Here is a 26,147-nt window from a genome sequence, read left to right as displayed (position 1 = left end):
GATGACGAGGAGGATGACGTTCGTGGCCCGCCCGCCGAGCTGTGGCCCTGGGGCATTTGTGGTCTCTGCCTGCCTGTTGCAGGGCCAGGGACGGGGAGGACGCAGGCGACTAGCCAGGGGAGGCAGGGCTCTGGGGGATGCAGTGTGGTGGGGAAGGGGGTTGCGGGCGAGCGTGAAGGGAAGGGAGCGGAGGGCTTGGCTGTGCTCGCCAGGCCTGCGGAGGGGCGCAGGGCTGGGAGGGACCCTGTGCCAGGGCCTAGCTGGGCATACTTACCTGGCAGGGGAAGCACCGTGACCACGTAGGCGGGCTACCCAGGGCGAGGCCTGCCCCTTGCACTCCGGGCATGCTGACCCCTGCGATTTCCCCAAATGCGGGAAACTCGACTGCATAATTTGTGGTAGTGGGGGACTGCGTGCGCGCTTTCCCCCGCCTGCCTTGCTTGCGCGGTGCTAAAAGCAGCAGTGGAGGGTGGGACCGGCCCTGGCCTTGCAGAGACTGGCTTTTGGCATGTGGTACGGCACAGAGCAGGATACAGCTTTCGTCGGACGTCGTCGTCGCCGCCGCCGCCGCCTCCTCAGAAGGTAGGGTCGGGGAAAGGTGGCCTGCAAGCTGAGCACCCGCCCGCCGGGCTCCTTGGAGGCCTTTGCAGCTGCCACCAGGGGGCGGCTGGCTGACTGGCAAGGGCCAGGCCCAGGCCCAGGCCCAGGCCCAAGACCAAGACCAGGCCCAGGCCCAGGCCCAGGCCCAGGCCCAGGCCCAGGCCCAGGCCGCCGACAAAGACAACCGTGACGATGACGAGGAGGATGACGTTCGTGGCCCGCCCGCCGAGCTGTGGCCCTGGGGCATTTGTGGTCTCTGCCTGCCTGTTGCAGGGCCAGGGACGGGGAGGACGCAGGCAACTGGCCAGGGGAGGCAGGGCTCTGGGGGATGCAGCGTGGTGGGGAAGGGGGTTGCGGGCGAGCGTGAAGGGAAGGGAGCGGAGGGCTTGGCTGTGCTCGCCAGGCCTGCGGAGGGGCGCAGGGCTGGGAGGGACCCTGTGCCAGGGCCTAGCTGGGCATACTTACCTGGCAGGGGAAGCACCGTGACCACGTAGGCGGGCTACCCAGGGCGAGGCCTGCCCCTTGCACTCCGGGCATGCTGACCCCTGCGATTTCCCCAAATGCGGGAAACTCGACTGCATAATTTGTGGTAGTGGGGGACTGCGTGCGCGCTTTCCCCCGCCTGCCTTGCTTGCGCGATGCTAAAAGCAGCAGTGGAGGGTGGGACCGGCCCCGGCCTTGCAGAGACTGGCTCTTGGCATGTGGCACGGCACAGGGCAGGATACAGCTTTCGTCGGACGTCGTCGTCGCCGCCGCCGCCGCCTCCTCAGAAGGTAGGGTCGGGGAAAGGTGGCCTGCAAGCTGAGCACCCGCCCGCCGGGCTCCTTGGAGGCCTTTGGAGCTACCACCAGGGGGCGGTTGGCTGGCGGGCAAGGGCCAGGCCCAGGCCCAGGCCCAGGCCCAGGCCGCCCACAAAGACAACCTTGACGATGACGAGGAGGATGACGTTCGTGGCCCGCCCGCCGAGCTGTGGCCCTGGGGCATTTGTGGTCTCTGCCTGCCTGTTGCAGGGCCAGGGACGGGGAGGACGCAGGCGACTGGCCAGGGGAGGCAGGGCTCTGGGGGATGCAGCGTGGTGGGGAAGGGGGTTGCGGGCGAGCGTGAAGGGAAGGGAGCGGAGGGCTTGGCTGTGCTCGCCAGGCCTGCGGAGGGGCGCAGGGCTGGGAGGGACCCTGTGCCAGGGCCTAGCTGGGCATACTTACCTGGCAGAGGAAGCACCGTGACCACGTAGGCGGGCTACCCAGGGCGAGGCCTGCCCCTTGCACTCCGGGCATGCTGACCCCTGCGATTTCCCCAAATGCGGGAAACTCGACTGCATAATTTGTGGTAGTGGGGGACTGCGTGCGCGCTTTCCCCCGCCTGCCTTGCTTGCGCGGTGCTAAAAGCAGCAGTGGAGGGTGGGACCGGCCCCGGCCTTGCAGAGACTGGCTCTTGGCATGTGGTACGGCACAGAGCAGGATACAGCTTTCGTCGGACGTCGTCGTCGCCGCCGCCGCCGCCTCCTCAGAAGGTAGGGTCGGGGAAAGGTGGCCTGCAAGCTGAGCACCCGCCCGCCGGGCTCCTTGGAGGCCTTTGCAGCTGCCACCAGGGGGCGGCTGGCTGACTGGCAAGGGCCAGGCCCAGGCCCAGGCCCAGGCCCAAGACCAAGACCAAGACCAGGCCCAGGCCCAGGCCCAGGCCCAGGCCCAGGCCGCCGACAAAGACAACCGTGACGATGACGAGGAGGATGACGTTCGTGGCCCGCCCGCCGAGCTGTGGCCCTGGGGCATTTGTGGTCTCTGCCTGCCTGTTGCAGGGCCAGGGACGGGGAGGACGCAGGCGACTGGCCAGGGGAGGCAGGGCTCTGGGGGATGCAGCGTGGTGGGGAAGGGGGTTGCGGGCGAGCGTGAAGGGAAGGGAGCGGAGGGCTTGGCTGTGCTCGCCAGGCCTGCGGAGGGGCGCAGGGCTGGGAGGGACCCTGTGCCAGGGCCTAGCTGGGCATACTTACCTGGCAGGGGAAGCACCGTGACCACGTAGGCGGGCTACCCAGGGCGAGGCCTGCCCCTTGCACTCCGGGCATGCTGACCCCTGCGATTTCCCCAAATGCGGGAAACTCGACTGCATAATTTGTGGTAGTGGGGGACTGCGTGCGCGCTTTCCCCCGCCTGCCTTGCTTGCGCGATGCTAAAAGCAGCAGTGGCGGGTGGGACCGGCCCCGGCCTTGCAGAGACTGGCTCTTGGCATGTGGCACGGCACAGGGCAGGATACAGCTTTCGTCGGACGTCGTCGTCGCCGCCGCCGCCGCCTCCTCAGAAGGTAGGGTCGGGGAAAGGTGGCCTGCAAGCTGAGCACCCGCCCGCCGGGCTCCTTGGAGGCCTTTGGAGCTACCACCAGGGGGCGGTTGGCTGGCGGGCAAGGGCCAGGCCCAGGCCCAGGCCCAGGCCCAGGCCGCCCACAAAGACAACCTTGACGATGACGAGGAGGATGACGTTCGTGGCCCGCCCGCCGAGCTGTGGCCCTGGGGCATTTGTGGTCTCTGCCTGCCTGTTGCAGGGCCAGGGACGGGGAGGACGCAGGCGACTAGCCAGGGGAGGCAGGGCTCTGGGGGATGCAGCGTGGTGGGGAAGGGGGTTGCGGGCGAGCGTGAAGGGAAGGGAGCGGAGGGCTTGGCTGTGCTCGCCAGGCCTGCGGAGGGGCGCAGGGCTGGGAGGGACCCTGTGCCAGGGCCTAGCTGGGCATACTTACCTGGCAGGGGAAGCACCGTGACCACGTAGGCGGGCTACCCAGGGCGAGGCCTGCCCCTTGCACTCCGGGCATGCTGACCCCTGCGATTTCCCCAAATGCGGGAAACTCGACTGCATAATTTGTGGTAGTGGGGGACTGCGTGCGCGCTTTCCCCCGCCTGCCTTGCTTGCGCGGTGCTAAAAGCAGCAGTGGAGGGTGGGACCGGCCCTGGCCTTGCAGAGACTGGCTTTTGGCATGTGGTACGGCACAGAGCAGGATACAGCTTTCGTCGGACGTCGTCGTCGCCGCCGCCGCCGCCTCCTCAGAAGGTAGGGTCGGGGAAAGGTGGCCTGCAAGCTGAGCACCCGCCCGCCGGGCTCCTTGGAGGCCTTTGCAGCTGCCACCAGGGGGCGGCTGGCTGACTGGCAAGGGCCAGGCCCAGGCCCAGGCCCAGGCCCAAGACCAAGACCAAGACCAGGCCCAGGCCCAGGCCCAGGCCCAGGCCCAGGCCGCCGACAAAGACAACCGTGACGATGACGAGGAGGATGACGTTCGTGGCCCGCCCGCCGAGCTGTGGCCCTGGGGCATTTGTGGTCTCTGCCTGCCTGTTGCAGGGCCAGGGACGGGGAGGACGCAGGCGACTGGCCAGGGGAGGCAGGGCTCTGGGGGATGCAGCGTGGTGGGGAAGGGGGTTGCGGGCGAGCGTGAAGGGAAGGGAGCGGAGGGCTTGGCTGTGCTCGCCAGGCCTGCGGAGGGGCGCAGGGCTGGGAGGGACCCTGTGCCAGGGCCTAGCTGGGCATACTTACCTGGCAGGGGAAGCACCGTGACCACGTAGGCGGGCTACCCAGGGCGAGGCCTGCCCCTTGCACTCCGGGCATGCTGACCCCTGCGATTTCCCCAAATGCGGGAAACTCGACTGCATAATTTGTGGTAGTGGGGGACTGCGTGCGCGCTTTCCCCCGCCTGCCTTGCTTGCGCGGTGCTAAAAGCAGCAGTGGAGGGTGGGACCGGCCCCGGCCTTGCAGAGACTGGCTTTTGGCATGTGGTACGGCACAGAGCAGGATACAGCTTTCGTCGGACGTCGTCGTCGCCGCCGCCGCCGCCTCCTCAGAAGGTAGGGTCGGGGAAAGGTGGCCTGCAAGCTGAGCACCCGCCCGCCGGGCTCCTTGGAGGCCTTTGCAGCTGCCACCAGGGGGCGGCTGGCTGACTGGCAAGGGCCAGGCCCAGGCCCAGGCCCAGGCCCAAGACCAAGACCAAGACCAGGCCCAGGCCCAGGCCCAGGCCCAGGCCCAGGCCCAGGCCCAGGCCGCCGACAAAGACAACCGTGACGATGACGAGGAGGATGACGTTCGTGGCCCGCCCGCCGAGCTGTGGCCCTGGGGCATTTGTGGTCTCTGCCTGCCTGTTGCAGGGCCAGGGACGGGGAGGACGCAGGCGACTGGCCAGGGGAGGCAGGGCTCTGGGGGATGCAGCGTGGTGGGGAAGGGGGTTGCGGGCGAGCGTGAAGGGAAGGGAGCGGAGGGCTTGGCTGTGCTCGCCAGGCCTGCGGAGGGGCGCAGGGCTGGGAGGGACCCTGTGCCAGGGCCTAGATGGGCATACTTACCTGGCAGGGGAAGCACCGTGACCACGTAGGCGGGCTACCCAGGGCGAGGCCTGCCCCTTGCACTCCGGGCATGCTGACCCCTGCGATTTCCCCAAATGCGGGAAACTCGACTGCATAATTTGTGGTAGTGGGGGACTGCGTGCGCGCTTTCCCCCGCCTGCCTTGCTTGCGCGATGCTAAAAGCAGCAGTGGAGGGTGGGACCGGCCCCGGCCTTGCAGAGACTGGCTCTTGGCATGTGGCACGGCACAGGGCAGGATACAGCTTTCGTCGGACGTCGTCGTCGCCGCCGCCGCCGCCTCCTCAGAAGGTAGGGTCGGGGAAAGGTGGCCTGCAAGCTGAGCACCCGCCCGCCGGGCTCCTTGGAGGCCTTTGGAGCTACCACCAGGGGGCGGTTGGCTGGCGGGCAAGGGCCAGGCCCAGGCCCAGGCCCAGGCCCAGGCCGCCCACAAAGACAACCTTGACGATGACGAGGAGGATGACGTTCGTGGCCCGCCCGCCGAGCTGTGGCCCTGGGGCATTTGTGGTCTCTGCCTGCCTGTTGCAGGGCCAGGGACGGGGAGGACGCAGGCGACTAGCCAGGGGAGGCAGGGCTCTGGGGGATGCAGCGTGGTGGGGAAGGGGGTTGCGGGCGAGCGTGAAGGGAAGGGAGCGGAGGGCTTGGCTGTGCTCGCCAGGCCTGCGGAGGGGCGCAGGGCTGGGAGGGACCCTGTGCCAGGGCCTAGCTGGGCCTACTTACCTGGCAGGGGAAGCACCGTGACCACGTAGGCGGGCTACCCAGGGCGAGGCCTGCCCCTTGCACTCCGGGCATGCTGAGCCCTGCGATTTCCCCAAATGCGGGAAACTCGACTGCATAATTTGTGGTAGTGGGGGACTGCGTGCGCGCTTTCCCCCGCCTGCCTTGCTTGCGCGGTGCTAAAAGCAGCAGTGGAGGGTGGGACCGGCCCCGGCCTTGCAGAGACTGGCTTTTGGCATGTGGTACGGCACAGAGCAGGATACAGCTTTCGTCGGACGTCGTCGTTGCCGCCGCCGCCGCCTCCTCAGAAGGTAGGGTCGGGGAAAGGTGGCCTGCAAGCTGAGCACCCGCCCGCCGGGCTCCTTGGAGGCCTTTGCAGCTGCCACCAGGGGGCGGCTGGCTGACTGGCAAGGGCCAGGCCCAGGCCCAGGCCCAGGCCCAAGACCAAGACCAAGACCAAGACCAGGCCCAGGCCCAGGCCCAGGCCCAGGCCGCCGACAAAGACAACCGTGACGATGACGAGGAGGATGACGTTCGTGGCCCGCCCGCCGAGCTGTGGCCCTGGGGCATTTGTGGTCTCTGCCTGCCTGTTGCAGGGCCAGGGACGGGGAGGACGCAGGCGACTGGCCAGGGGAGGCAGGGCTCTGGGGGATGCAGCGTGGTGGGGAAGGGGGTTGCGGGCGAGCGTGAAGGGAAGGGAGCGGAGGGCTTGGCTGTGCTCGCCAGGCCTGCGGAGGGGCGCAGGGCTGGGAGGGACCCTGTGCCAGGGCCTAGCTGGGCATACTTACCTGGCAGGGGAAGCACCGTGACCACGTAGGCGGGCTACCCAGGGCGAGGCCTGCCCCTTGCACTCCGGGCATGCTGACCCCTGCGATTTCCCCAAATGCGGGAAACTCGACTGCATAATTTGTGGTAGTGGGGGACTGCGTGCGCGCTTTCCCCCGCCTGCCTTGCTTGCGTGATGCTAAAAGCAGCAGTGGAGGGTGGGACCGGCCCCGGCCTTGCAGAGACTGGCTCTTGGCATGTGGCACGGCACAGGGCAGGATACAGCTTTCGTCGGACGTCGTCGTCGTCGCCGCCGCCGCCGCCTCCTCAGAAGGTAGAATCGGGGAAAGGTGGCCTGCAAGCTGAGCACCTGCCCGCCGGGCTCCTTGGAGGCCTTTGGAGCTACCACCAGGGGGCGGTTGGCTGGCGGGCAAGGGCCAGGCCCAGGCCCAGGCCCAGGCCCAGGCCGCCCACAAAGACAACCGTGACGATGACGAGGAGGATGACGTTCGTGGCCCGCCCGCCGAGCTGTGGCCCTGGGGCATTTGTGGTCTCTGCCTGCCTGTTGCAGGGCCAGGGACGGGGAGGACGCAGGCGACTGGCCAGGGGAGGCAGGGCTCTGGGGGATGCAGCGTGGTGGGGAAGGGGGTTGCGGGCGAGCGTGAAGGGAAGGGAGCGGAGGGCTTGGCTGTGCTCGCCAGGCCTGCGGAGGGGCGCAGGGCTGGGAGGGACCCTGTGCCAGGGCCTAGCTGGGCATACTTACCTGGCAGGGGAAGCACCGTGACCACGTAGGCGGGCTACCCAGGGCGAGGCCTGCCCCTTGCACTCCGGGCATGCTGACCCCTGCGATTTCCCCAAATGCGGGAAACTCGACTGCATAATTTGTGGTAGTGGGGGACTGCGTGCGCGCTTTCCCCCGCCTGCCTTGCTTGCGCGGTGCTAAAAGCAGCAGTGGAGGGTGGGACCGGCCCCGGCCTTGCAGAGACTGGCTCTTGGCATGTGGTACGGCACAGAGCAGGATACAGCTTTCGTCGGACGTCGTCGTCGCCGCCGCCGCCGCCTCCTCAGAAGGTAGGGTCGGGGAAAGGTGGCCTGCAAGCTGAGCACCCGCCCGCCGGGCTCCTTGGAGGCCTTTGCAGCTGCAACCAGGGGGTGGCTGGCTGACTGGCAAGGGCCAGGCCCAGGCCCAGGCCCAGGCCCAAGACCAAGACCAAGACCAGGCCCAGGCTCAGGCCCAGGCCCAGGCCCAGGCTGCCGACAAAGACAACCGTGACGATGACGAGGAGGATGACGTTCGTGGCCCGCCCGCCGAGCTGTGGCCCTGGGGCATTTGTGGTCTCTGCCTGCCTGTTGCAGGGCCAGGGACGGGGAGGACGCAGGCGACTGGCCAGGGGAGGCAGGGCTCTGGGGGATGCAGCGTGGTGGGGAAGGGGGTTGCGGGCGAGCGTGAAGGGAAGGGAGCGGAGGGCTTGGCTGTGCTCGCCAGGCCTGCGGAGGGGCGCAGGGCTGGGAGGGACCCTGTGCCAGGGCCTAGCTGGGCATACTTACCTGGCAGGGGAAGCACCGTGACCACGTAGGCGGGCTACCCAGGGCGAGGCCTGCCCCTTGCACTCCGGGCATGCTGACCCCTGCGATTTCCCCAAATGCGGGAAACTCGACTGCATAATTTGTGGTAGTGGGGGACTGCGTGCGCGCTTTCCCCCGCCTGCCTTGCTTGCGTGATGCTAAAAGCAGCAGTGGAGGGTGGGACCGGCCCCGGCCTTGCAGAGACTGGCTCTTGGCATGTGGCACGGCACAGGGCAGGATACAGCTTTCGTCGGACGTCGTCGTCGCCGCCGCCGCCGCCTCCTCAGAAGGTAGGGTCGGGGAAAGGTGGCCTGCAAGCTGAGCACCCGCCCGCCGGGCTCCTTGGAGGCCTTTGGAGCTACCACCAGGGGGCGGTTGGCTGGCGGGCAAGGGCCAGGCCCAGGCCCAGGCCCAGGCCCAGGCCGCCCACAAAGACAACCTTGACGATGACGAGGAGGATGACGTTCGTGGCCCGCCCGCCGAGCTGTGGCCCTGGGGCATTTGTGGTCTCTGCCTGCCTGTTGCAGGGCCAGGGACGGGGAGGACGCAGGCGACTAGCCAGGGGAGGCAGGGCTCTGGGGGATGCAGCGTGGTGGGGAAGGGGGTTGCGGGCGAGCGTGAAGGGAAGGGAGCGGAGGGCTTGGCTGTGCTCGCCAGGCCTGCGGAGGGGCGCAGGGCTGGGAGGGACCCTGTGCCAGGGCCTAGCTGGGCATACTTACCTGGCAGGGGAAGCACCGTGACCACGTAGGCGGGCTACCCAGGGCGAGGCCTGCCCCTTGCACTCCGGGCATGCTGACCCCTGCGATTTCCCCAAATGCGGGAAACTCGACTGCATAATTTGTGGTAGTGGGGGACTGCGTGCGCGCTTTCCCCCGCCTGCCTTGCTTGCGCGGTGCTAAAAGCAGCAGTGGAGGGTGGGACCGGCCCCGGCCTTGCAGAGACTGGCTTTTGGCATGTGGTACGGCACAGAGCAGGATACAGCTTTCGTCGGACGTCGTCGTCGCCGCCGCCGCCGCCTCCTCAGAAGGTAGGGTCGGGGAAAGGTGGCCTGCAAGCTGAGCACCCGCCCGCCGGGCTCCTTGGAGGCCTTTGCAGCTGCCACCAGGGGGCGGCTGGCTGACTGGCAAGGGCCAGGCCCAGGCCCAGGCCCAGGCCCAAGACCAAGACCAAGACCAGGCCCAGGCCCAGGCCCAGGCCCAGGCCCAGGCCGCCGACAAAGACAACCGTGACGATGACGAGGAGGATGACGTTCGTGGCCCGCCCGCCGAGCTGTGGCCCTGGGGCATTTGTGGTCTCTGCCTGCCTGTTGCAGGGCCAGGGACGGGGAGGACGCAGGCGACTGGCCAGGGGAGGCAGGGCTCTGGGGGATGCAGCGTGGTGGGGAAGGGGGTTGCGGGCGAGCGTGAAGGGAAGGGAGCGGAGGGCTTGGCTGTGCTCGCCAGGCCTGCGGAGGGGCGCAGGGCTGGGAGGGACCCTGTGCCAGGGCCTAGATGGGCATACTTACCTGGCAGGGGAAGCACCGTGACCACGTAGGCGGGCTACCCAGGGCGAGGCCTGCCCCTTGCACTCCGGGCATGCTGACCCCTGCGATTTCCCCAAATGCGGGAAACTCGACTGCATAATTTGTGGTAGTGGGGGACTGCGTGCGCGCTTTCCCCCGCCTGCCTTGCTTGCGCGGTGCTAAAAGCAGCAGTGGAGGGTGGGACCGGCCCCGGCGTTGCAGAGACTGGCTCTTGGCATGTGGTACGGCACAGGGCAGGATACAGCTTTCGTCGGACGTCGTCGTCGTCGCCGCCGCCGCCGCCTCCTCAGAAGGTAGAATCGGGGAAAGGTGGCCTGCAAGCTGAGCACCTGCCCGCCGGGCTCCTTGGAGGCCTTTGGAGCTACCACCAGGGGGCGGTTGGCTGGCGGGCAAGGGCCAGGCCCAGGCCCAGGCCCAGGCCCAGGCCGCCCACAAAGACAACCGTGACGATGACGAGGAGGATGACGTTCGTGGCCCGCCCGCCGAGCTGTGGCCCTGGGGCATTTGTGGTCTCTGCCTGCCTGTTGCAGGGCCAGGGACGGGGAGGACGCAGGCGACTGGCCAGGGGAGGCAGGGCTCTGGGGGATGCAGCGTGGTGGGGAAGGGGGTTGCGGGCGAGCGTGAAGGGAAGGGAGCGGAGGGCTTGGCTGTGCTCGCCAGGCCTGCGGAGGGGCGCAGGGCTGGGAGGGACCCTGTGCCAGGGCCTAGCTGGGCATACTTACCTGGCAGGGGAAGCACCGTGACCACGTAGGCGGGCTACCCAGGGCGAGGCCTGCCCCTTGCACTCCGGGCATGCTGACCCCTGCGATTTCCCCAAATGCGGGAAACTCGACTGCATAATTTGTGGTAGTGGGGGACTGCGTGCGCGCTTTCCCCCGCCTGCCTTGCTTGCGCGGTGCTAAAAGCAGCAGTGGAGGGTGGGACCGGCCCCGGCGTTGCAGAGACTGGCTCTTGGCATGTGGTACGGCACAGGGCAGGATACAGCTTTCGTCGGACGTCGTCGTCGTCGCCGCCGCCGCCGCCTCCTCAGAAGGTAGAATCGGGGAAAGGTGGCCTGCAAGCTGAGCACCTGCCCGCCGGGCTCCTTGGAGGCCTTTGGAGCTACCACCAGGGGGCGGTTGGCTGGCGGGCAAGGGCCAGGCCCAGGCCCAGGCCCAGGCCCAGGCCGCCCACAAAGACAACCGTGACGATGACGAGGAGGATGACGTTCGTGGCCCGCCCGCCGAGCTGTGGCCCTGGGGCATTTGTGGTCTCTGCCTGCCTGTTGCAGGGCCAGGGACGGGGAGGACGCAGGCGACTGGCCAGGGGAGGCAGGGCTCTGGGGGATGCAGCGTGGTGGGGAAGGGGGTTGCGGGCGAGCGTGAAGGGAAGGGAGCGGAGGGCTTGGCTGTGCTCGCCAGGCCTGCGGAGGGGCGCAGGGCTGGGAGGGACCCTGTGCCAGGGCCTAGCTGGGCATACTTACCTGGCAGGGGAAGCACCGTGACCACGTAGGCGGGCTACCCAGGGCGAGGCCTGCCCCTTGCACTCCGGGCATGCTGACCCCTGCGATTTCCCCAAATGCGGGAAACTCGACTGCATAATTTGTGGTAGTGGGGGACTGCGTGCGCGCTTTCCCCCGCCTGCCTTGCTTGCGCGGTGCTAAAAGCAGCAGTGGAGGGTGGGACCGGCCCCGGCCTTGCAGAGACTGGCTCTTGGCATGTGGTACGGCACAGAGCAGGATACAGCTTTCGTCGGACGTCGTCGCCGCCGCCGCCGCCTCCTCAGAAGGTAGGGTTGGGGAAAGGTGGCCTGCAAGCTGAGCACCCGCCCTCCGGGCTCCTTGGAGGCCTTTGCAGCTGCCACCAGGGGGCGGCTGGCTGACTGGCAAGGGCCAGGCCCAGGCCCAGGCCCAGGCCCAGGCCAAAGACCAAGACCAAGACCAAGACCAGGCCCAGGCCCAGGCCCAGGCCCAGGCCGCCGACAAAGACAACCGTGACGATGACGAGGAGGATGACGTTCGTGGCCCGCCCGCCGAGCTGTGGCCCTGTGGCATTTGTGGTCTCTGCCTGCCTGTTGCAGGGCCAGGGACGGGGAGGACGCAGGCGACTGGCCAGGGGAGGCAGGGCTCTGGGGGATGCAGCGTGGTGGGGAAGAGGGTTGCGGGCGAGCGTGAAGGGAAGGGAGCGGAGGGCTTGGCTGTGCTCGCCAGGCCTGCGGAGGGGCGCAGGGCTGGGAGGGACCCTGTGCCAGGGCCTAGCTGGGCATACTTACCTGGCAGGGGAAGCACCGTGACCACGTAGGCGGGCTACCCAGGGCGAGGCCTGCCCCTTGCACTCCGGGCATGCTGACCCCTGCGATTTCCCCAAATGCGGGAAACTCGACTGCATAATTTGTGGTAGTGGGGGACTGCGTGCGCGCTTTCCCCCGCCTGCCTTGCTTGCGCGGTGCTAAAAGCAGCAGTGGAGGGTGGGACCGGCCCCGGCGTTGCAGAGACTGGCTCTTGGCATGTGGTACGGCACAGGGCAGGATACAGCTTTCGTCGGACGTCGTCGTCGCTGCCGCCGCCGCCTCCTCAGAAGGTAGGGTCGGGGAAAGGTGGCCTGCAAGCTGAGCACCTGCCCGCCGGGCTCCTTGGAGGCCTTTGGAGCTACCACCAGGGGGCGGTTGGCTGGCGGGCAAGGGCCAGGCCCAGGCCCAGGCCCAGGCCGCCCACAAAGACAACCGTGACGATGATGAGGAGGATGACGTTCGTGGCCCGCCCACCGAGCTGTGGCCCTGGGGCATTTGTGGTCTCTGCCTGCCTGTTGCAGGGCCAGGGACGGGGAGGACGCAGGCGACTGGCCAGGGGAGGCAGGGCTCTGGGGGATGCAGCGTGGTGGGGAAGGGGGTTGCGGGCGAGCGTGAAGGGAAGGGAGCGGAGGGCTTGGCTGTGCTCGCCAGGCCTGCGGAGGGGCGCAGGGCTGGGAGGGACCCTGTGCCAGGGCCTAGCTGGGCATACTTACCTGGCAGGGGAAGCACCGTGACCACGTAGGCGGGCTACCCAGGGCGAGGCCTGCCCCTTGCACTCCGGGCATGCTGACCCCTGCGATTTCCCCAAATGCGGGAAACTCGACTGCATAATTTGTGGTAGTGGGGGACTGCGTGCGCGCTTTCCCCCGCCTGCCTTGCTTGCGCGGTGCTAAAAGCAGCAGTGGAGGGTGGGACCGGCCCCGGCCTTGCAGAGACTGGCTCTTGGCATGTGGTACGGCACAGAGCAGGATACAGCTTTGGTCGGACGTCGTCGTGGCCGCCGCCGCCGCCTCCTCAGAAGGTAGGGTCGGGGAAAGGTGGCCTGCAAGCTGAGCACCCGCCCGCCGGGCTCCTTGGAGGCCTTTGCAGCTGCCACCAGGGGGCGGCTGGCTGACTGGCAAGGGCCAGGCCCAGGCCCAGGCCCAGGCCCAAGACCAAGACCAAGACCAGGCCCAGGCCCAGGCCCAGGCCCAGGCCCAGGCCCAGGCCGCCGACAAAGACAACCGTGACGATGACGAGGAGGATGACGTTCGTGGCCCGCCCGCCGAGCTGTGGCCCTGGGGCATTTGTGGTCTCTGCCTGCCTGTTGCAGGGCCAGGGACGGGGAGGACGCAGGCGACTGGCCAGGGGAGGCAGGGCTCTGGGGGATGCAGCGTGGTGGGGAAGGGGGTTGCGGGCGAGCGTGAAGGGAAGGGAGCGGAGGGCTTGGCTGTGCTCGCCAGGCCTGCGGAGGGGCGCAGGGCTGGGAGGGACCCTGTGCCAGGGCCTAGCTGGGCATACTTACCTGGCAGGGGAAGCACCGTGACCACGTAGGCGGGCTACCCAGGGCGAGGCCTGCCCCTTGCACTCCGGGCATGCTGACCCCTGCGATTTCCCCAAATGCGGGAAACTCGACTGCATAATTTGTGGTAGTGGGGGACTGCGTGCGCGCTTTCCCCCGCCTGCCTTGCTTGCGCGGTGCTAAAAGCAGCAGTGGAGGGTGGGACCGGCCCCGGCGTTGCAGAGACTGGCTCTTGGCATGTGGTACGGCACAGGGCAGGATACAGCTTTCGTCGGACGTCGTCGTCGTCGCCGCCGCCGCCGCCTCCTCAGAAGGTAGAATCGGGGAAAGGTGGCCTGCAAGCTGAGCACCTGCCCGCCGGGCTCCTTGGAGGCCTTTGGAGCTACCACCAGGGGGCGGTTGGCTGGCGGGCAAGGGCCAGGCCCAGGCCCAGGCCCAGGCCCAGGCCGCCCACAAAGACAACCGTGACGATGACGAGGAGGATGACGTTCGTGGCCCGCCCGCCGAGCTGTGGCCCTGGGGCATTTGTGGTCTCTGCCTGCCTGTTGCAGGGCCAGGGACGGGGAGGACGCAGGCGACTGGCCAGGGGAGGCAGGGCTCTGGGGGATGCAGCGTGGTGGGGAAGGGGGTTGCGGGCGAGCGTGAAGGGAAGGGAGCGGAGGGCTTGGCTGTGCTCGCCAGGCCTGCGGAGGGGCGCAGGGCTGGGAGGGACCCTGTGCCAGGGCCTAGCTGGGCATACTTACCTGGCAGGGGAAGCACCGTGACCACGTAGGCGGGCTACCCAGGGCGAGGCCTGCCCCTTGCACTCCGGGCATGCTGACCCCTGCGATTTCCCCAAATGCGGGAAACTCGACTGCATAATTTGTGGTAGTGGGGGACTACGTGCGCGCTTTCCCCCGCCTGCCTTGCTTGCGCGGTGCTAAAAGCAGCAGTGGAGGGTGGGACCGGCCCCGGCGTTGCAGAGACTGGCTCTTGGCATGTGGTACGGCACAGGGCAGGATACAGCTTTCGTCGGACGTCGTCGTCGTCGCCGCCGCCGCCGCCTCCTCAGAAGGTAGAATCGGGGAAAGGTGGCCTGCAAGCTGAGCACCTGCCCGCCGGGCTCCTTGGAGGCCTTTGGAGCTACCACCAGGGGGCGGTTGGCTGGCGGGCAAGGGCCAGGCCCAGGCCCAGGCCCAGGCCCAGGCCGCCCACAAAGACAACCGTGACGATGACGAGGAGGATGACGTTCGTGGCCCGCCCGCCGAGCTGTGGCCCTGGGGCATTTGTGGTCTCTGCCTGCCTGTTGCAGGGCCAGGGACGGGGAGGACGCAGGCGACTGGCCAGGGGAGGCAGGGCTCTGGGGGATGCAGCGTGGTGGGGAAGGGGGTTGCGGGCGAGCGTGAAGGGAAGGGAGCGGAGGGCTTGGCTGTGCTCGCCAGGCCTGCGGAGGGGCGCAGGGCTGGGAGGGACCCTGTGCCAGGGCCTAGCTGGGCATACTTACCTGGCAGGGGAAGCACCGTGACCACGTAGGCGGGCTACCCAGGGCGAGGCCTGCCCCTTGCACTCCGGGCATGCTGACCCCTGCGATTTCCCCAAATGCGGGAAACTCGACTGCATAATTTGTGGTAGTGGGGGACTGCGTGCGCGCTTTCCCCCGCCTGCCTTGCTTGCGCGGTGCTAAAAGCAGCAGTGGAGGGTGGGACCGGCCCCGGCCTTGCAGAGACTGGCTCTTGGCATGTGGTACGGCACAGAGCAGGATACAGCTTTCGTCGGACGTCGTCGCCGCCGCCGCCGCCTCCTCAGAAGGTAGGGTTGGGGAAAGGTGGCCTGCAAGCTGAGCACCCGCCCTCCGGGCTCCTTGGAGGCCTTTGCAGCTGCCACCAGGGGGCGGCTGGCTGACTGGCAAGGGCCAGGCCCAGGCCCAGGCCCAGGCCCAGGCCAAAGACCAAGACCAAGACCAAGACCAGGCCCAGGCCCAGGCCCAGGCCCAGGCCGCCGACAAAGACAACCGTGACGATGACGAGGAGGATGACGTTCGTGGCCCGCCCGCCGAGCTGTGGCCCTGTGGCATTTGTGGTCTCTGCCTGCCTGTTGCAGGGCCAGGGACGGGGAGGACGCAGGCGACTGGCCAGGGGAGGCAGGGCTCTGGGGGATGCAGCGTGGTGGGGAAGGGGGTTGCGGGCGAGCGTGAAGGGAAGGGAGCGGAGGGCTTGGCTGTGCTCGCCAGGCCTGCGGAGGGGCGCAGGGCTGGGAGGGACCCTGTGCCAGGGCCTAGCTGGGCATACTTACCTGGCAGGGGAAGCACCGTGACCACGTAGGCGGGCTACCCAGGGCGAGGCCTGCCCCTTGCACTCCGGGCATGCTGACCCCTGCGATTTCCCCAAATGCGGGAAACTCGACTGCATAATTTGTGGTAGTGGGGGACTGCGTGCGCGCTTTCCCCCGCCTGCCTTGCTTGCGCGGTGCTAAAAGCAGCAGTGGAGGGTGGGACCGGCCCCGGCGTTGCAGAGACTGGCTCTTGGCATGTGGTACGGCACAGGGCAGGATACAGCTTTCGTCGGACGTCGTCGTCGCCGCCGCCGCCGCCTCCTCAGAAGGTAGGGTCGGGGAAAGGTGGCCTGCAAGCTGAGCACCCGCCCGCCGGGCTCCTTGGAGGCCTTTGGAGCTACCACCAGGGGGCGGTTGGCTGGCGGGCAAGGGCCAGGCCCAGGCCCAGGCCCAGGCCCAGGCCGCCCACAAAGACAACCTTGACGATGACGAGGAGGATGACGTTCGTGGCCCGCCCGCCGAGCTGTGGCCCTGGGGCATTTGTGGTCTCTGCCTGCCTGTTGCAGGGCCAGGGACGGGGAGGACGCAGGCGACTAGCCAGGGGAGGCAGGGCTCTGGGGGATGCAGCGTGGTGGGGAAGGGGGTTGCGGGCGAGCGTGAAGGGAAGGGAGCGGAGGGCTTGGCTGTGCTCGCCAGGCCTGCGGAGGGGCGCAGGGCTGGGAGGGACCCTGTGCCAGGGCCTAGCTGGGCATACTTACCTGGCAGGGGAAGCACCGTGACCACGTAGGCGGGCTACCCAGGGCGAGGCCTGCCCCTTGCACTCCGGGCATGCTGACCCCTGCGATTTCCCCAAATGCGGGAAACTCGACTGCATAATTTGTGGTAGTGGGGGACTGCGTGCGCGCTTTCCCCCGCCTGCCTTGCTTGCGCGGTGCTAAAAGCAGCAGTGGAGGGTGGGACCGGCCCCGGCCTTGCAGAGACTGGCTTTTGGCATGTGGTACGGCACAGAGCAGGATACAGCTTTCGTCGGACGTCGTCGTCGCCGCCGCCGCCGCCTCCTCAGAAGGTAGGGTCGGGGAAAGGTGGCCTGCAAGCTGAGCACCCGCCCGCCGGGCTCCTTGGAGGCCTTTGCAGCTGCCACCAGGGGGCGGCTGGCTGACTGGCAAGGGCCAGGCCCAGGCCCAGGCCCAGGCCCAAGACCAAGACCAAGACCAGGCCCAGGCCCAGGCCCAGGCCCAGGCCCAGGCCGCCGACAAAGACAACCGTGACGATGACGAGGAGGATGACGTTCGTGGCCCGCCCGCCGAGCTGTGGCCCTGGGGCATTTGTGGTCTCTGCCTGCCTGTTGCAGGGCCAGGGACGGGGAGGACGCAGGCGACTGGCCAGGGGAGGCAGGGCTCTGGGGGATGCAGCGTGGTGGGGAAGGGGGTTGCGGGCGAGCGTGAAGGGAAGGGAGCGGAGGGCTTGGCTGTGCTCGCCAGGCCTGCGGAGGGGCGCAGGGCTGGGAGGGACCCTGTGCCAGGGCCTAGATGGGCATACTTACCTGGCAGGGGAAGCACCGTGACCACGTAGGCGGGCTACCCAGGGCGAGGCCTGCCCCTTGCACTCCGGGCATGCTGACCCCTGCGATTTCCCCAAATGCGGGAAACTCGACTGCATAATTTGTGGTAGTGGGGGACTGCGTGCGCGCTTTCCCCCGCCTGCCTTGCTTGCGCGGTGCTAAAAGCAGCAGTGGAGGGTGGGACCGGCCCCGGCGTTGCAGAGACTGGCTCTTGGCATGTGGTACGGCACAGGGCAGGATACAGCTTTCGTCGGACGTCGTCGTCGTCGCCGCCGCCGCCGCCTCCTCAGAAGGTAGAATCGGGGAAAGGTGGCCTGCAAGCTGAGCACCTGCCCGCCGGGCTCCTTGGAGGCCTTTGGAGCTACCACCAGGGGGCGGTTGGCTGGCGGGCAAGGGCCAGGCCCAGGCCCAGGCCCAGGCCCAGGCCGCCCACAAAGACAACCGTGACGATGACGAGGAGGATGACGTTCGTGGCCCGCCCGCCGAGCTGTGGCCCTGGGGCATTTGTGGTCTCTGCCTGCCTGTTGCAGGGCCAGGGACGGGGAGGACGCAGGCGACTGGCCAGGGGAGGCAGGGCTCTGGGGGATGCAGCGTGGTGGGGAAGGGGGTTGCGGGCGAGCGTGAAGGGAAGGGAGCGGAGGGCTTGGCTGTGCTCGCCAGGCCTGCGGAGGGGCGCAGGGCTGGGAGGGACCCTGTGCCAGGGCCTAGCTGGGCATACTTACCTGGCAGGGGAAGCACCGTGACCACGTAGGCGGGCTACCCAGGGCGAGGCCTGCCCCTTGCACTCCGGGCATGCTGACCCCTGCGATTTCCCCAAATGCGGGAAACTCGACTGCATAATTTGTGGTAGTGGGGGACTGCGTGCGCGCTTTCCCCCGCCTGCCTTGCTTGCGCGGTGCTAAAAGCAGCAGTGGAGGGTGGGACCGGCCCCGGCGTTGCAGAGACTGGCTCTTGGCATGTGGTACGGCACAGGGCAGGATACAGCTTTCGTCGGACGTCGTCGTCGTCGCCGCCGCCGCCGCCTCCTCAGAAGGTAGAATCGGGGAAAGGTGGCCTGCAAGCTGAGCACCTGCCCGCCGGGCTCCTTGGAGGCCTTTGGAGCTACCACCAGGGGGCGGTTGGCTGGCGGGCAAGGGCCAGGCCCAGGCCCAGGCCCAGGCCCAGGCCGCCCACAAAGACAACCGTGACGATGACGAGGAGGATGACGTTCGTGGCCCGCCCGCCGAGCTGTGGCCCTGGGGCATTTGTGGTCTCTGCCTGCCTGTTGCAGGGCCAGGGACGGGGAGGACGCAGGCGACTGGCCAGGGGAGGCAGGGCTCTGGGGGATGCAGCGTGGTGGGGAAGGGGGTTGCGGGCGAGCGTGAAGGGAAGGGAGCGGAGGGCTTGGCTGTGCTCGCCAGGCCTGCGGAGGGGCGCAGGGCTGGGAGGGACCCTGTGCCAGGGCCTAGCTGGGCATACTTACCTGGCAGGGGAAGCACCGTGACCACGTAGGCGGGCTACCCAGGGCGAGGCCTGCCCCTTGCACTCCGGGCATGCTGACCCCTGCGATTTCCCCAAATGCGGGAAACTCGACTGCATAATTTGTGGTAGTGGGGGACTGCGTGCGCGCTTTCCCCCGCCTGCCTTGCTTGCGCGGTGCTAAAAGCAGCAGTGGAGGGTGGGACCGGCCCCGGCCTTGCAGAGACTGGCTCTTGGCATGTGGTACGGCACAGAGCAGGATACAGCTTTCGTCGGACGTCGTCGCCGCCGCCGCCGCCTCCTCAGAAGGTAGGGTTGGGGAAAGGTGGCCTGCAAGCTGAGCACCCGCCCTCCGGGCTCCTTGGAGGCCTTTGCAGCTGCCACCAGGGGGCGGCTGGCTGACTGGCAAGGGCCAGGCCCAGGCCCAGGCCCAGGCCCAGGCCAAAGACCAAGACCAAGACCAAGACCAGGCCCAGGCCCAGGCCCAGGCCCAGGCCGCCGACAAAGACAACCGTGACGATGACGAGGAGGATGACGTTCGTGGCCCGCCCGCCGAGCTGTGGCCCTGTGGCATTTGTGGTCTCTGCCTGCCTGTTGCAGGGCCAGGGACGGGGAGGACGCAGGCGACTGGCCAGGGGAGGCAGGGCTCTGGGGGATGCAGCGTGGTGGGGAAGGGGGTTGCGGGCGAGCGTGAAGGGAAGGGAGCGGAGGGCTTGGCTGTGCTCGCCAGGCCTGCGGAGGGGCGCAGGGCTGGGAGGGACCCTGTGCCAGGGCCTAGCTGGGCATACTTACCTGGCAGGGGAAGCACCGTGACCACGTAGGCGGGCTACCCAGGGCGAGGCCTGCCCCTTGCACTCCGGGCATGCTGACCCCTGCGATTTCCCCAAATGCGGGAAACTCGACTGCATAATTTGTGGTAGTGGGGGACTGCGTGCGCGCTTTCCCCCGCCTGCCTTGCTTGCGCGGTGCTAAAAGCAGCAGTGGAGGGTGGGACCGGCCCCGGCGTTGCAGAGACTGGCTCTTGGCATGTGGTACGGCACAGGGCAGGATACAGCTTTCGTCGGACGTCGTCGTCGCTGCCGCCGCCGCCTCCTCAGAAGGTAGGGTCGGGGAAAGGTGGCCTGCAAGCTGAGCACCTGCCCGCCGGGCTCCTTGGAGGCCTTTGGAGCTACCACCAGGGGGCGGTTGGCTGGCGGGCAAGGGCCAGGCCCAGGCCCAGGCCCAGGGCGCCCACAAAGACAACCGTGACGATGATGAGGAGGATGACGTTCGTGGCCCGCCCACCGAGCTGTGGCCCTGGGGCATTTGTGGTCTCTGCCTGCCTGTTGCAGGGCCAGGGACGGGGAGGACGCAGGCGACTGGCCAGGGGAGGCAGGGCTCTGGGGGATGCAGCGTGGTGGGGAAGGGGGTTGCGGGCGAGCGTGAAGGGAAGGGAGCGGAGGGCTTGGCTGTGCTCGCCAGGCCTGCGGAGGGGCGCAGGGCTGGGAGGGACCCTGTGCCAGGGCCTAGCTGGGCATACTTACCTGGCAGGGGAAGCACCGTGACCACGTAGGCGGGCTACCCAGGGCGAGGCCTGCCCCTTGCACTCCGGGCATGCTGACCCCTGCGATTTCCCCAAATGCGGGAAACTCGACTGCATAATTTGTGGTAGTGGGGGACTGCGTGCGCGCTTTCCCCCGCCTGCCTTGCTTGCGCGGTGCTAAAAGCAGCAGTGGAGGGTGGGACCGGCCCCGGCCTTGCAGAGACTGGCTCTTGGCATGTGGTACGGCACAGAGCAGGATACAGCTTTCGTCGGACGTCGTCGTCGCCGCCGCCGCCGCCGCCTCCTCAGAAGTCAGGGTCGGGGAAAGTTGGCCTGCAAGCTGAGCACCCGCCCGCCGGGCTCCTTGGAGGCCTTTGCAGCTGCCACCAGGGGGCGGCTGGCTGACTGGCAAGGGCCAGGCCCAGGCCCAGGCCCAGGCCCAAGACCAAGACCAAGACCAAGACCAGGCCCAGGCCCAGGCCCAGGCCCAGGCCGCCGACAAAGACAACCGTGACGATGACGAGGAGGATGACGTTCGTGGCCCGCCCGCCGAGCTGTGGCCCTGGGGCATTTGTGGTCTCTGCCTGCCTGTTGCAGGGCCAGGGACGGGGAGGACGCAGGCGACTGGCCAGGGGAGGCAGGGCTCTGGGGGATGCAGCGTGGTGGGGAAGGGGGTTGCGGGCGAGCGTGAAGGGAAGGGAGCGGAGGGCTTGGCTGTGCTCGCCAGGCCTGCGGAGGGGCGCAGGGCTGGGAGGGACCCTGTGCCAGGGCCTAGCTGGGCATACTTACCTGGCAGGGGAAGCACCGTGACCACGTAGGCGGGCTACCCAGGGCGAGGCCTGCCCCTTGCACTCCGGGCATGCTGACCCCTGCGATTTCCCCAAATGCGGGAAACTCGACTGCATAATTTGTGGTAGTGGGGGACTGCGTGCGCGCTTTCCCCCGCCTGCCTTGCTTGCGCGGTGCTAAAAGCAGCAGTGGAGGGTGGGACCGGCCCCGGAGTTGCAGAGACTGGCTCTTGGCATGTGGTACGGCACAGGGCAGGATACAGCTTTGGTCGGACGTCGTCGTCGCCGCCGCCGCCGCCTCCTCAGAAGGTAGGGTCGGGGAAAGGTGGCCTGCAAGCTGAGCACCCGCCCGCCGGGCTCCTTGGAGGCCTTTGCAGCTGCCACCAGGGGGCGGCTGGCTGACTGGCAAGGGCCAGGCCCAGGCCCAGGCCCAGGCCCAGGCCCAAGACCAAGACCAAGACCAGGCCCAGGCCCAGGCCCAGGCCCAGGCCGCCCACAAAGACAACCGTGACGATGACGAGGAGGATGACGTTCGTGGCCCGCCCGCCGAGCTGTGGCCCTGGGGCATTTGTGGTCTCTGCCTGCCTGTTGCAGGGCCAGGGACGGGGAGGACGCAGGCGACTGGCCAGGGGAGGCAGGGCTCTGGGGGATGCAGCGTGGTGGGGAAGGGGGTTGCGGGCGAGCGTGAAGGGAAGGGAGCGGAGGGCTTGGCTGTGCTCGCCAGGCCTGCGGAGGGGCGCAGGGCTGGGAGGGACCCTGTGCCAGGGCCTAGCTGGGCATACTTACCTGGCAGGGGAAGCACCGTGACCACGTAGGCGGGCTACCCAGGGCGAGGCCTGCCCCTTGCACTCCGGGCATGCTGACCCCTGCGATTTCCCCAAATGCGGGAAACTCGACTGCATAATTTGTGGTAGTGGGGGACTGCGTGCGCGCTTTCCCCTGCCTGCCTTGCTTGCGCGGTGCTAAAAGCAGCAGTGGAGGGTGGGACCGGCCCCGGCCTTGCAGAGACTGGCTCTTGGCATGTGGTACGGCACAGGGCAGGATACAGCTTTCGTTGGACGTCGTCGTCGCTGCCGCCGCCGCCTCCTCAGAAGGTAGGGTCGGGGAAAGGTGGCCTGCAAGCTGAGCACCCGCCCGCCGGGCTCCTTGGAGGCCTTTGCAGCTGCCACCAGGGGGCGGCTGGCTGACTGGCAAGGGCCAGGCCCAGGCCCAGGCCCAGGCCCAAGACCAAGACCAAGACCAGGCCCAGGCCCAGGCCCAGGCCCAGGCCCAGGCCCAGGCCCAGGCCGCCGACAAAGACAACCGTGACGATGACGAGGAGGATGACGTTCGTGGCCCGCCCGCCGAGCTGTGGCCCTGGGGCATTTGTGGTCTCTGCCTGCCTGTTGCAGGGCCAGGGACGGGGAGGACGCAGGCGACTGGCCAGGGGAGGCAGGGCTCTGGGGGATGCAGCGTGGTGGGGAAGGGGGTTGCGGGCGAGCGTGAAGGGAAGGGAGCGGAGGGCTTGGCTGTGCTCGCCAGGCCTGCGGAGGGGCGCAGGGCTGGGAGGGACCCTGTGCCAGGGCCTAGCTGGGCATACTTACCTGGCAGGGGAAGCACCGTGACCACGTAGGCGGGCTACCCAGGGCGAGGCCTGCCCCTTGCACTCCGGGCATGCTGACCCCTGCGATTTCCCCAAATGCGGGAAACTCGACTGCATAATTTGTGGTAGTGGGGGACTGCGTGCGCGCTTTCCCCCGCCTGCCTTGCTTGCGCGATGCTAAAAGCAGCAGTGGAGGGTGGGACCGGCCCCGGCCTTGCAGAGACTGGCTCTTGGCATGTGGCACGGCACAGGGCGGGATACAGCTTTCGTCGGACGTCGTCGTCGCCGCTGCCGCCGCCTCCTCAGAAGGTAGGGTCGGGGAAAGGTGGCCTGCAAGCTGAGCACCTGCCCGCCGGGCTCCTTGGAGGCCTTTGGAGCTACCACCAGGGGGCGGTTGGCTGGCGGGCAAGGGCCAGGCCCAGGCCCAGGCCCAGGCCCAGGCCGCCCACAAAGACAACCGTGACGATGACGAGGAGGATGACGTTCGTGGCCCGCCCACCGAGCTGTGGCCCTGGGGCATTTGTGGTCTCTGCCTGCCTGTTGCAGGGCCAGGGACGGGGAGGACGCAGGCGACTGGCCAGGGGAGGCAGGGCTCTGGGGGATGCAGCGTGGTGGGGAAGGGGGTTGCGGGCGAGCGTGAAGGGAAGGGAGCGGAGGGCTTGGCTGTGCTCGCCAGGCCTTCGGAGGGGCGCAGGGCTGGGAGGGACCCTGTGCCAGGGCCTAGCTGGGCATACTTACCTGGCAGGGGAAGCACCGTGACCACGTAGGCGGGCTACCCAGGGCGAGGCCTGCCCCTTGCACTCCGGGCATGCTGACCCATGCGATTTCCCCAAATGCGGGAAACTCGACTGCATAATTTGTGGTAGTGGGGGACTGCGTGCGCGCTTTCCCCCGCCTGCCTTGCTTGCGCGGTGCTAAAAGCAGCAGTGGAGGGTGGGACCGGCCCCGGCCTTGCAGAGACTGGCTCTTGGCATGTGGTACGGCACAGAGCAGGATACAGCTTTCGTCGGACGTCGTCGTCGCTGCCGCCGCCGCCTCCTCAGAAGTCAGGGTCGGGGAAAGGTGGCCTGCAAGCTGAGCACCCGCCCGCCGGGCTCCTTGGAGGCCTTTGCAGCTGCCACCAGGGGGCGGCTGGCTGACTGGCAAGGGCCAGGCCCAGGCCCAGGCCCAGGCCCAGGCCCAAGACCAAGACCAAGACCAAGACCAGGCCCAGGCCCAGGCCCAGGCCCAGGCCGCCGACAAAGACAACCGTGACGATGACGAGGAGGATGACGTTCGTGGCCCGCCCGCCGAGCTGTGGCCCTGGGGCATTTGTGGTCTCTGCCTGCCTGTTGCAGGGCCAGGGACGGGGAGGACGCAGGCGACTGGCCAGGGGAGGCAGGGCTCTGGGGGATGCAGCGTGGTGGGGAAGGGGGTTGCGGGCGAGCGTGAAGGGAAGGGAGCGGAGGGCTTGGCTGTGCTCGCCAGGCCTGCGGAGGGGCGCAGGGCTGGGAGGGACCCTGTGCCAGGGCCTAGCTGGGCATACTTACCTGGCAGGGGAAGCACCGTGACCACGTAGGCGGGCTACCCAGGGCGAGGCCTGCCCCTTGCACTCCGGGCATGCTGACCCCTGCGATTTCCCCAAATGCGGGAAACTCGACTGCATAATTTGTGGTAGTGGGGGACTGCGTGCGCGCTTTCCCCCGCCTGCCTTGCTTGCGCGGTGCTAAAAGCAGCAGTGGAGGGTGGGACCGGCCCCGGCGTTGCAGAGACTGGCTCTTGGCATGTGGTACGGCACAGGGCAGGATACAGCTTTCGTCGGACGTCGTCGTCGCCGCCGCCGCCGCCTCCTCAGAAGGTAGGGTCGGGGAAAGGTGGCCTGCAAGCTGAGCACCCGCCCGCCGGGCTCCTTGGAGGCCTTTGCAGCTGCCACCAGGGGGCGGCTGGCTGACTGGCAAGGGCCAGGCCCAGGCCCAGGCCCAGGCCCAGGCCCAAGACCAAGACCAAGACCAGGCCCAGGCCCAGGCCCAGGCCCAGGCCGCCGACAAAGACAACCGTGACGATGACGAGGAGGATGACGTTCGTGGCCCGCCCGCCGAGCTGTGGCCCTGGGGCATTTGTGGTCTCTGCCTGCCTGTTGCAGGGCCAGGGACGGGGAGGACGCAGGCGACTGGCCAGGGGAGGCAGGGCTCTGGGGGATGCAGCGTGGTGGGGAAGGGGGTTGCGGGCGAGCGTGAAGGGAAGGGAGCGGAGGGCTTGGCTGTGCTCGCCAGGCCTGCGGAGGGGCGCAGGGCTGGGAGGGACCCTGTGCCAGGGCCTAGCTGGGCATACTTACCTGGCAGGGGAAGCACCGTGACCACGTAGGCGGGCTACCCAGGGCGAGGCCTGCCCCTTGCACTCCGGGCATGCTGACCCCTGCGATTTCCCCAAATGCGGGAAACTCGACTGCATAATTTGTGGTAGTGGGGGACTGCGTGCGCGCTTTCCCCCGCCTGCCTTGCTTGCGCGATGCTAAAAGCAGCAGTGGAGGGTGGGACCGGCCCCGGCCTTGCAGAGACTGGCTCTTGGCATGTGGCACGGCACAGGGCGGGATACAGCTTTCGTCGGACGTCGTCGTCGCCGCTGCCGCCGCCTCCTCAGAAGGTAGGGTCGGGGAAAGGTGGCCTGCAAGCTGAGCACCTGCCCGCCGGGCTCCTTGGAGGCCTTTGGAGCTACCACCAGGGGGCGGTTGGCTGGCGGGCAAGGGCCAGGCCCAGGCCCAGGCCCAGGCCCAGGCCGCCCACAAAGACAACCGTGACGATGACGAGGAGGATGACGTTCGTGGCCCGCCCACCGAGCTGTGGCCCTGGGGCATTTGTGGTCTCTGCCTGCCTGTTGCAGGGCCAGGGACGGGGAGGACGCAGGCGACTGGCCAGGGGAGGCAGGGCTCTGGGGGATGCAGCGTGGTGGGGAAGGGGGTTGCGGGCGAGCGTGAAGGGAAGGGAGCGGAGGGCTTGGCTGTGCTCGCCAGGCCTTCGGAGGGGCGCAGGGCTGGGAGGGACCCTGTGCCAGGGCCTAGCTGGGCATACTTACCTGGCAGGGGAAGCACCGTGACCACGTAGGCGGGCTACCCAGGGCGAGGCCTGCCCCTTGCACTCCGGGCATGCTGACCCATGCGATTTCCCCAAATGCGGGAAACTCGACTGCATAATTTGTGGTAGTGGGGGACTGCGTGCGCGCTTTCCCCCGCCTGCCTTGCTTGCGCGGTGCTAAAAGCAGCAGTGGAGGGTGGGACCGGCCCCGGCCTTGCAGAGACTGGCTCTTGGCATGTGGTACGGCACAGAGCAGGATACAGCTTTCGTCGGACGTCGTCGTCGCTGCCGCCGCCGCCTCCTCAGAAGTCAGGGTCGGGGAAAGGTGGCCTGCAAGCTGAGCACCCGCCCGCCGGGCTCCTTGGAGGCCTTTGCAGCTGCCACCAGGGGGCGGCTGGCTGACTGGCAAGGGCCAGGCCCAGGCCCAGGCCCAGGCCCAGGCCCAAGACCAAGACCAAGACCAAGACCAGGCCCAGGCCCAGGCCCAGGCCCAGGCCGCCGACAAAGACAACCGTGACGATGACGAGGAGGATGACGTTCGTGGCCCGCCCGCCGAGCTGTGGCCCTGGGGCATTTGTGGTCTCTGCCTGCCTGTTGCAGGGCCAGGGACGGGGAGGACGCAGGCGACTGGCCAGGGGAGGCAGGGCTCTGGGGGATGCAGCGTGGTGGGGAAG

The 26,147-nt window shown here is 68.3% G+C and overlaps 34 non-coding genes across 34 annotated transcripts; all 34 read left to right on the top strand.

Moving 5' to 3' along the window:
• Positions 1 to 266: 266 nt before the first annotated feature.
• LOC132245033 (U1 spliceosomal RNA) lies at positions 267 to 430 on the top strand. The gene has a single exon (XR_009456864.1). It is a non-coding gene; the product is annotated as a U1 spliceosomal RNA (small nuclear RNA).
• A 627-nt stretch (positions 431 to 1,057) lies between these two features.
• Positions 1,058 to 1,221, top strand: LOC132245032 (U1 spliceosomal RNA). Its single transcript, XR_009456863.1, has one exon. It is a non-coding gene; the product is annotated as a U1 spliceosomal RNA (small nuclear RNA).
• A 573-nt stretch (positions 1,222 to 1,794) lies between these two features.
• LOC132245178 (U1 spliceosomal RNA) lies at positions 1,795 to 1,958 on the top strand. The gene has a single exon (XR_009457010.1). It is a non-coding gene; the product is annotated as a U1 spliceosomal RNA (small nuclear RNA).
• Positions 1,959 to 2,579: 621 nt separating this feature from the next.
• Positions 2,580 to 2,743, top strand: LOC132245031 (U1 spliceosomal RNA). The gene has a single exon (XR_009456862.1). It is a non-coding gene; the product is annotated as a U1 spliceosomal RNA (small nuclear RNA).
• Positions 2,744 to 3,316: 573 nt separating this feature from the next.
• On the top strand, positions 3,317 to 3,480 carry LOC132245030 (U1 spliceosomal RNA). Its single transcript, XR_009456861.1, has one exon. It is a non-coding gene; the product is annotated as a U1 spliceosomal RNA (small nuclear RNA).
• A 621-nt stretch (positions 3,481 to 4,101) lies between these two features.
• Positions 4,102 to 4,265, top strand: LOC132245029 (U1 spliceosomal RNA). The gene has a single exon (XR_009456860.1). It is a non-coding gene; the product is annotated as a U1 spliceosomal RNA (small nuclear RNA).
• Positions 4,266 to 4,898: 633 nt separating this feature from the next.
• On the top strand, positions 4,899 to 5,062 carry LOC132245028 (U1 spliceosomal RNA). Its single transcript, XR_009456859.1, has one exon. It is a non-coding gene; the product is annotated as a U1 spliceosomal RNA (small nuclear RNA).
• A 573-nt stretch (positions 5,063 to 5,635) lies between these two features.
• Positions 5,636 to 5,799, top strand: LOC132245236 (U1 spliceosomal RNA). Its single transcript, XR_009457067.1, has one exon. It is a non-coding gene; the product is annotated as a U1 spliceosomal RNA (small nuclear RNA).
• Positions 5,800 to 6,420: 621 nt separating this feature from the next.
• Positions 6,421 to 6,584, top strand: LOC132245027 (U1 spliceosomal RNA). The gene has a single exon (XR_009456858.1). It is a non-coding gene; the product is annotated as a U1 spliceosomal RNA (small nuclear RNA).
• Positions 6,585 to 7,160: 576 nt separating this feature from the next.
• LOC132245025 (U1 spliceosomal RNA) lies at positions 7,161 to 7,324 on the top strand. Its single transcript, XR_009456856.1, has one exon. It is a non-coding gene; the product is annotated as a U1 spliceosomal RNA (small nuclear RNA).
• Positions 7,325 to 7,945: 621 nt separating this feature from the next.
• On the top strand, positions 7,946 to 8,109 carry LOC132245024 (U1 spliceosomal RNA). The gene has a single exon (XR_009456855.1). It is a non-coding gene; the product is annotated as a U1 spliceosomal RNA (small nuclear RNA).
• Positions 8,110 to 8,682: 573 nt separating this feature from the next.
• LOC132245023 (U1 spliceosomal RNA) lies at positions 8,683 to 8,846 on the top strand. Its single transcript, XR_009456854.1, has one exon. It is a non-coding gene; the product is annotated as a U1 spliceosomal RNA (small nuclear RNA).
• A 621-nt stretch (positions 8,847 to 9,467) lies between these two features.
• LOC132245022 (U1 spliceosomal RNA) lies at positions 9,468 to 9,631 on the top strand. The gene has a single exon (XR_009456853.1). It is a non-coding gene; the product is annotated as a U1 spliceosomal RNA (small nuclear RNA).
• Positions 9,632 to 10,207: 576 nt separating this feature from the next.
• LOC132245021 (U1 spliceosomal RNA) lies at positions 10,208 to 10,371 on the top strand. The gene has a single exon (XR_009456852.1). It is a non-coding gene; the product is annotated as a U1 spliceosomal RNA (small nuclear RNA).
• Positions 10,372 to 10,947: 576 nt separating this feature from the next.
• On the top strand, positions 10,948 to 11,111 carry LOC132245019 (U1 spliceosomal RNA). Its single transcript, XR_009456850.1, has one exon. It is a non-coding gene; the product is annotated as a U1 spliceosomal RNA (small nuclear RNA).
• A 624-nt stretch (positions 11,112 to 11,735) lies between these two features.
• On the top strand, positions 11,736 to 11,899 carry LOC132245018 (U1 spliceosomal RNA). Its single transcript, XR_009456849.1, has one exon. It is a non-coding gene; the product is annotated as a U1 spliceosomal RNA (small nuclear RNA).
• Positions 11,900 to 12,466: 567 nt separating this feature from the next.
• On the top strand, positions 12,467 to 12,630 carry LOC132245017 (U1 spliceosomal RNA). The gene has a single exon (XR_009456848.1). It is a non-coding gene; the product is annotated as a U1 spliceosomal RNA (small nuclear RNA).
• A 627-nt stretch (positions 12,631 to 13,257) lies between these two features.
• On the top strand, positions 13,258 to 13,421 carry LOC132245016 (U1 spliceosomal RNA). Its single transcript, XR_009456847.1, has one exon. It is a non-coding gene; the product is annotated as a U1 spliceosomal RNA (small nuclear RNA).
• Positions 13,422 to 13,997: 576 nt separating this feature from the next.
• LOC132245219 (U1 spliceosomal RNA) lies at positions 13,998 to 14,161 on the top strand. The gene has a single exon (XR_009457049.1). It is a non-coding gene; the product is annotated as a U1 spliceosomal RNA (small nuclear RNA).
• Positions 14,162 to 14,737: 576 nt separating this feature from the next.
• LOC132245015 (U1 spliceosomal RNA) lies at positions 14,738 to 14,901 on the top strand. Its single transcript, XR_009456846.1, has one exon. It is a non-coding gene; the product is annotated as a U1 spliceosomal RNA (small nuclear RNA).
• A 624-nt stretch (positions 14,902 to 15,525) lies between these two features.
• LOC132245013 (U1 spliceosomal RNA) lies at positions 15,526 to 15,689 on the top strand. Its single transcript, XR_009456844.1, has one exon. It is a non-coding gene; the product is annotated as a U1 spliceosomal RNA (small nuclear RNA).
• Positions 15,690 to 16,262: 573 nt separating this feature from the next.
• LOC132245012 (U1 spliceosomal RNA) lies at positions 16,263 to 16,426 on the top strand. Its single transcript, XR_009456843.1, has one exon. It is a non-coding gene; the product is annotated as a U1 spliceosomal RNA (small nuclear RNA).
• A 621-nt stretch (positions 16,427 to 17,047) lies between these two features.
• Positions 17,048 to 17,211, top strand: LOC132245011 (U1 spliceosomal RNA). The gene has a single exon (XR_009456842.1). It is a non-coding gene; the product is annotated as a U1 spliceosomal RNA (small nuclear RNA).
• Positions 17,212 to 17,787: 576 nt separating this feature from the next.
• Positions 17,788 to 17,951, top strand: LOC132245010 (U1 spliceosomal RNA). Its single transcript, XR_009456841.1, has one exon. It is a non-coding gene; the product is annotated as a U1 spliceosomal RNA (small nuclear RNA).
• Positions 17,952 to 18,527: 576 nt separating this feature from the next.
• On the top strand, positions 18,528 to 18,691 carry LOC132245009 (U1 spliceosomal RNA). Its single transcript, XR_009456840.1, has one exon. It is a non-coding gene; the product is annotated as a U1 spliceosomal RNA (small nuclear RNA).
• Positions 18,692 to 19,315: 624 nt separating this feature from the next.
• Positions 19,316 to 19,479, top strand: LOC132245008 (U1 spliceosomal RNA). The gene has a single exon (XR_009456839.1). It is a non-coding gene; the product is annotated as a U1 spliceosomal RNA (small nuclear RNA).
• A 567-nt stretch (positions 19,480 to 20,046) lies between these two features.
• On the top strand, positions 20,047 to 20,210 carry LOC132245007 (U1 spliceosomal RNA). The gene has a single exon (XR_009456838.1). It is a non-coding gene; the product is annotated as a U1 spliceosomal RNA (small nuclear RNA).
• A 624-nt stretch (positions 20,211 to 20,834) lies between these two features.
• LOC132245006 (U1 spliceosomal RNA) lies at positions 20,835 to 20,998 on the top strand. The gene has a single exon (XR_009456837.1). It is a non-coding gene; the product is annotated as a U1 spliceosomal RNA (small nuclear RNA).
• A 621-nt stretch (positions 20,999 to 21,619) lies between these two features.
• LOC132245172 (U1 spliceosomal RNA) lies at positions 21,620 to 21,783 on the top strand. The gene has a single exon (XR_009457004.1). It is a non-coding gene; the product is annotated as a U1 spliceosomal RNA (small nuclear RNA).
• A 633-nt stretch (positions 21,784 to 22,416) lies between these two features.
• Positions 22,417 to 22,580, top strand: LOC132245005 (U1 spliceosomal RNA). The gene has a single exon (XR_009456836.1). It is a non-coding gene; the product is annotated as a U1 spliceosomal RNA (small nuclear RNA).
• A 573-nt stretch (positions 22,581 to 23,153) lies between these two features.
• Positions 23,154 to 23,317, top strand: LOC132245229 (U1 spliceosomal RNA). Its single transcript, XR_009457060.1, has one exon. It is a non-coding gene; the product is annotated as a U1 spliceosomal RNA (small nuclear RNA).
• A 627-nt stretch (positions 23,318 to 23,944) lies between these two features.
• On the top strand, positions 23,945 to 24,108 carry LOC132245004 (U1 spliceosomal RNA). Its single transcript, XR_009456835.1, has one exon. It is a non-coding gene; the product is annotated as a U1 spliceosomal RNA (small nuclear RNA).
• Positions 24,109 to 24,729: 621 nt separating this feature from the next.
• On the top strand, positions 24,730 to 24,893 carry LOC132245002 (U1 spliceosomal RNA). Its single transcript, XR_009456833.1, has one exon. It is a non-coding gene; the product is annotated as a U1 spliceosomal RNA (small nuclear RNA).
• Positions 24,894 to 25,466: 573 nt separating this feature from the next.
• On the top strand, positions 25,467 to 25,630 carry LOC132245227 (U1 spliceosomal RNA). Its single transcript, XR_009457058.1, has one exon. It is a non-coding gene; the product is annotated as a U1 spliceosomal RNA (small nuclear RNA).
• The last annotated feature ends 517 nt before the right edge of the window (positions 25,631 to 26,147 follow it).

This window comes from Alligator mississippiensis, chromosome 14 (genome assembly GCF_030867095.1).
Source record: "Alligator mississippiensis isolate rAllMis1 chromosome 14, rAllMis1, whole genome shotgun sequence".
Taxonomy (NCBI): domain Eukaryota; kingdom Metazoa; phylum Chordata; order Crocodylia; family Alligatoridae; genus Alligator; species Alligator mississippiensis.
The sequence above is the reverse complement of the archived record's forward strand: the minus strand, read 5'-3'. Positions and strand labels throughout refer to the sequence as shown.